This window comes from Hibiscus syriacus, unplaced genomic scaffold (genome assembly GCF_006381635.1).
Source record: "Hibiscus syriacus cultivar Baekdansim isolate YM2019G1 unplaced genomic scaffold, ASM638163v2 tig00116968_pilon, whole genome shotgun sequence".
NCBI classification, from domain to species: Eukaryota; Viridiplantae; Streptophyta; class Magnoliopsida; order Malvales; family Malvaceae; genus Hibiscus; species Hibiscus syriacus.
Genome location: NW_024063492.1, coordinates 482760 through 488837, shown reverse-complemented (window position 1 = coordinate 488837; position 6078 = coordinate 482760). Strand labels below are relative to the sequence as shown.

Below are 6078 nucleotides of genomic sequence, written 5' to 3'. Positions count from 1 at the left end.
ATGTCATTAATTTTTTTAATTGTAATTAAATGGATGACATACCACATTAAATAAATAGATAATATCCCATTTGACTATCAACAACAATTGAATATTATTTTTAAAAATTAGAAAGAAATGAAAATTTCAAATTTATTTTTAAAATATAATTTTGAGATGTTTTTAAATCATAAATATATGAAAATCCTTATTTTTAGTAACCTGATATTTGTGGCCGTTAAAACCCGGCTGCTACGAGCAAGCACAACGTTAGGTTTCATATTGGAATGATTCATTAAAACCCTGCTGCTACGAGCAAGCACAACGTTCGAGTTCAAAATTAAAAGATACTTAAAGATTGTTTAAACTAAAACATTTAACTAATTGTTAATAAATTTAAAATTTTAAAGTAAAATGATAACTTTTCAAATGGATAGGGACTAAAATGTTGTTATTTATAATAGACAAATCAAAATAAAATTTTAAATATAATATAGTAACTTGTAGTAGAATTTAACTTTGTTGCCCTACTATAAAATGAGAGGCATGTCCATTGCAATTCGGCAGCATAAAATATCAAATATGGAAGTATTTAGTTTGTTCAACATTATAGTCGGCATCTCCACATTCCTGTTTGCGTTAACTTTAAAATTCATCGTACAGAAACGTAAAACTCGAAGGAATCTGCCACCTAGCCCTCCAGCTTTGCCAATCATAGGCCATCTCCATCTTCTAAAACAATCAGCTCATCGAACTCTTGATCAACTTTCACAGAAATATGGCCCCGTTCTGCTCCTTCAATTCGGAAGTCGTGAAGTCCTTATAGTTTCCTCTGCACCAGCAGCCGAAGAGTGCTTTACGAAAAATGATATCATCTTTGCGAACCGCCCTCAGTTACTTGCCGGTAAACACATAAATTACAACCGTAACACGATTGGACTAGCACCCTACGGAGATTATTGGCGTACGCTTAGGCGTCTCACTGCCACGGAGCTCTTCTCCACCAGCCGACTCGCCATGTCTGCTATCATCCGGCAAGAGGAAGTTGGGTTTTTGTTAAAGGAACTATTCTTGGACTCGGCCAAGAAGTCAGCAACGGTGGAACTTACATCAAAGCTTATAGAGGTTGTGTTTAATATGATTCTGAGGATGATTGCTGGAAAGCGGTATTACGGGAAAGATGCAGTGGATAAAGAAGCGGAGGAGTTTCGAGACATCATGAGAGAGGTTGTGGAGATGAACGGAGGCACCATTTTGAATGACTTTTTGCCGGTGCTGCAGTGGGTTGATTTTCAAGGTCTGGAGAGGAAGATGAAAAAGTTTTCCAAGAAACTGGATAAATTCTTACAGTCCCTTGTTGAAGAGCATAGACTGATGAGGAAAGATTATTTGGGATCATCTGGTGCAAGCAATAGAGGGACCAAAACAACTTTGATCGACGTCATGTTATCCCTGCAACAGACGGAACCTGAATTCTATACGATGAAACCATAAAAGGAGTCATCTTGGTAAGCTCAAGATCCATGATCCTTTTTGTCTTGCCGGCAACGTCTCTCGTGGGTTAGGTATCATTGATGTTAAGTTTATCAGTGCTTTAAAGTCAAATTAAGCTACTTATGAGACCCCATAGAATTTGAACCTCAAAGGATAAGTTGTCATTTTTCAAACCTTAAGAGGATTTTTTTAAACCACGCCGAGAAAGTGGGTTTCTACCTAATCTCATAGTTTTTTTTTCAATTTTAAAATAACAATTCTTCTATAAATTTAGATTTTTTTCTCTGATGCCGGAAATTTATATTTTAAATTATTAATCTAATTTTAATTTGTATTTGTATCACCTATATATAATGTAATTTAATTATATCATTTCATTTTTATTATTAAATAAATTAAATTATTTATAATATTAATACCATTAAATATTTTAATGAAATAAAATTAAATTAATACTTTTACATAATATAATTTTTGTTATTTCAAACAATTTTTACTTATCACTATTAAATAATACTTAATTAGCAATCTAAATAATTTTTTTAGAATTTATATAAAAAATAGTTCCTTTTCCTTTGAATGTATTTAAAAGAAATGTTAGAGAAAATTCTAACAGAAATTATTTAAATTATCAATTAAATATTATTTGATATATATATAAAAATATGTCAAGTAGAAGTGTTAATTTCATTTTTTTGTTAGAATTATTTAATGGTGTTAATATAAGTGAATTAATTTATTAATAATAAAAGTTAAATGATGTAATTTGTTTAAACTAAAGATTTTATGATCTAAATAAAAATTAAATTTAAATTTAATCATATAGAATGGAATTGTTCTTTGGAGTTTCTAAATATCTGTATCTTTTCAAATTTGTTTTCAGGTAATGCTGATTGCTGGAACTGAAACATCATCGACTACGATAGAATGGGCCATGTCACTTCTTCTTAACCATTCCGAAGTCATGTATAAAGCTTGGTCCGAAATAGCCGATGAAGTCGGACAAGACAAATTTTTGGATGAAACAGACTTGTCAAAACTGAATTATCTGCAATCCATAGTTTCTGAAACTTTGAGATTATTTCCGGCAACCCCATTACTCGTACCACATGAGTCATCGGAAGATTGTGTCGTTTGTGGTTATAACGTGCCACGTGGAACAATGTTATGGTAAATGCGTGGAGTATCCAAAGGGACCCCCACCTATGGGAGGAGGCCACAAGATTTATGCCGGAGAGATTTGAAAGTGGGGAAGCAGGTGAAGGGTGTAAACTGCTTCCCTTCGGTGTGGGAAGGAGGGCTTGCCCTGGAGCTATTCTAGGTAGAAAAGTGGTTACACTGGTACTTGGTTCCTTGATCCAGTCATTTGAGTGGAACAGGCTTACCGAAGAGGAAATCGATATGAGGGAAGGCACGGGGCTCACCATGCCCAAAGCGGAGCCCTTGGTAGCTGTGTGCAGTCCCCGCTCAGGCATGCTCAATCTCCTCACCACAATCTGAGACACTAGAATTATGAACACTTGCATATGCATATATAGTTTATTCAACTTGGTACATGCATATAAGACCTGGTTTGGAGAATAAAGTAACAATGCAGGAGAAGAAAATATGCATGTTGGTAGTAAATATTATGTTTAAATAATTTATATTATGTGCGAACAATGTCAAGATACATGATTATCTTGAAAACAACCATTTCTTAATGAGTTTCCCAACAGATGCAAAGTAATTAAGAAGATAACAGGAGATGTTGTTAGTTTGAGAGATTCTTTTTTTTTGAGGCTCCAGAAATCACTCTACAGACTCCGGTATGATTCTTTCCACAATATGAATATTGCCTGGATTGACTTATATTTGATCTCTTATCCGTAGAAGTAGCTGATTCAAACATATCCTGAGTTGGAGAATCCAAATCTCTACTTTTCTTTGATGGCGATGAACTTGACGAAGTACCAATTCTTGTAGACTTCTGAACCTTCTGCTCTTTGAATCTCTCATTCTGAGTTCTTTTTAAAGTTTAGCTTAATTAACCACTTCTTGAAACTAGGACAGATTCAACATGATTAACATCTCCTTAACTCTTGGTCACAAACCTTCCACAAACCAATCACATGCATCTTTTTCAGTCGGAATAAGCTCAACAACAAAACGACTTAACTTATTAAATTCACACTCATATTCATATACTGTATAATCCCCTTGTTTCAAATTCAAAAATTCTTGCTTCATGTGTCTAATAAACTGATCACCAATGTATTTACGCTTGAATTCTTCCAAAAAGAATAACCATGTCACTGATCACTTCTCAATCTCATGGTGACATTTGTCCACCAAATTCTAACTTGATCGTGCAACAGGGAAACCATTCCATCTAATTTCTCCACTTCAGAGCAGTGAAGTCCCTCTAACATAATCTTAACATCGTTCAACCAAAGATTCGAGGAGCTGAGGGAACAGGGGGTTGAAAATGCGACAAAATATCATTTAGCGTCACGAAGAACAACCCTTGCTCTCATACTGGTACTTCTGGAGGTGTTCGTTTTTCACTCTACCTGGCCAGGGCAAGTGAATTACTACTACCTCCAGGTATACCACTTTTCCTTTCAATTCGAGAACTCTTACGATCAGACATCTAAGACATAACCATATAACTCTATTATAAGACAACATACTCTTAACTTTATCAAATCAGAAACTTTCACTTTTTGTTGGCATGTATACATTTTAAAACACTTTTGACACCGATTTAAGCATAGAATCGGCTAAACCTTAGCTCTAATACCATTAAATGTAACACCCCAACCCGTATTCGACCCGAATACGAGTCCGAGATGTCACATCAACTTTTTGAATCATTTTCTTAAATAAAATAAATAGAATTTAAGAAATTCCAAGCATACTAAATAATTTACATATATCAATTTAAAAGTTTACAAAACCATTCAAATGCATGTACTTATCAGGCAATACAATGCTTATATATATACATACATCATCATTAACATGCTAAACATTAATTATATTATTGTCATGAATTATTTTATCACGTAGACATATATTTATCCTTTCTATACACATTATATCACAAATAGATCATTTCACAATAAACACACATAATATCAAAATAAATGTATTTATATCATCACTTTAAAGCCCATGTATACTTCTGAGAACATAAGGTATGTGAGTACATAGAGGTTGTGCACATATGCTATCACCATAGCTCGTACAATTCCCACTAGGGGCACTGTAAATTTGTCCCGAAGGACCACTATGTCCCGAAGGACCACTCCTTAAGAACCATATACATAATACAATAGACCAAATAAGTGTACCGAAGTACCACATATATGTTCCACAGAATTACATATATACCCCGAAGGACCACGTAGAACCCTTAACTCTTGGCATGCCAACTATACCCCTAGTTCTCATAACACATAACATGGGCATTTTAATTATGTCTTTTCACATTTTTCATATAACCACTGGTTCACTTACACGTATCATATTAGCATATAATTCACTTTCACATATCTTATCACATATACTTATACTCTTTTTCATATCATGTCTCATGTTCACATTTTCTTGTATTCATATAGCTTATCTCATTTTACACATATTCACATAATTAACATACATATATGTATTCAAATATATCACAAACATATCAATGCGCTTACATCTAGACATATGCATGGACTCCTATATCTCTATATCATATCAGTACATGCTTACATCTGGTTACTCATATAATCCAATATAAGAATTAGACTTCTCGCAAGTCATAATTCCCTAACATAACTACACTTGATATCATGTACTCACCTTGGTTTCTTGCAAATATCCAGCTCTCGTCCTCTCTCTCGAATCTTATTCTGAAAACCTATCTGAACTTTACTTTCGATCGATATCTACATAAATACGAACTTTAATGAATATCGAGATTCGAATTACTTGATATGATTCCTATTAGTGCAACCAAAACAATTCTAATTCCAACTTAAGTAGTATCGGTACCACCCTTAGGGTACCGATACCTCTAAGCTAAGGTACCGATATCCTATCTAAGTACCAATACCTAATTTAGCTTCGAAGTTTCCTGGGTATCGATACCCTCCACATAGGTATCGATACCTATTTCATAGGGTATCGATATTGTTCATACAGGTACCGATACCCCTTGCATTATATCATCGAAAATGGCCTTGTATTATTGCTACCCCTCGCCCAGATTTCCATTTTTAAACCCGAAAATTTAGTCTTTTGCCCCCAAATTCTACTTATTAACTTTTCCTTATGCCTTAAAACTTATCTATACATATATAAACCTTCTTATAACACTATAACATTTCATCATCTTTCATAACTAACCATAATTCTTGAATCAAAGAATTTCATCAAATTTTCCATGTGTTCTAAATTCATTTCTAATGCTTAAATCTTCTTAATCCTTCTAATGACAAGTCAAATTCATCAATAAAACTTCAAAAACCTCTTTATATCAAGAATTCATTTCTTAATCCTTAATGAAATTTCCTTTCTAATTCTCTCTACTTGATGATTTAAGCTTATATAAGCTTTTCTTAAACTTATATATCA

The 6078-nt window shown here is 33.5% G+C and overlaps 1 pseudogene; it reads left to right on the top strand.

Moving 5' to 3' along the window:
* Window positions 1–553: 553 nt before the first annotated feature.
* On the top strand, window positions 554–3165 carry LOC120191377 (annotated as a pseudogene).
* The last annotated feature ends 2913 nt before the right edge of the window (window positions 3166–6078 follow it).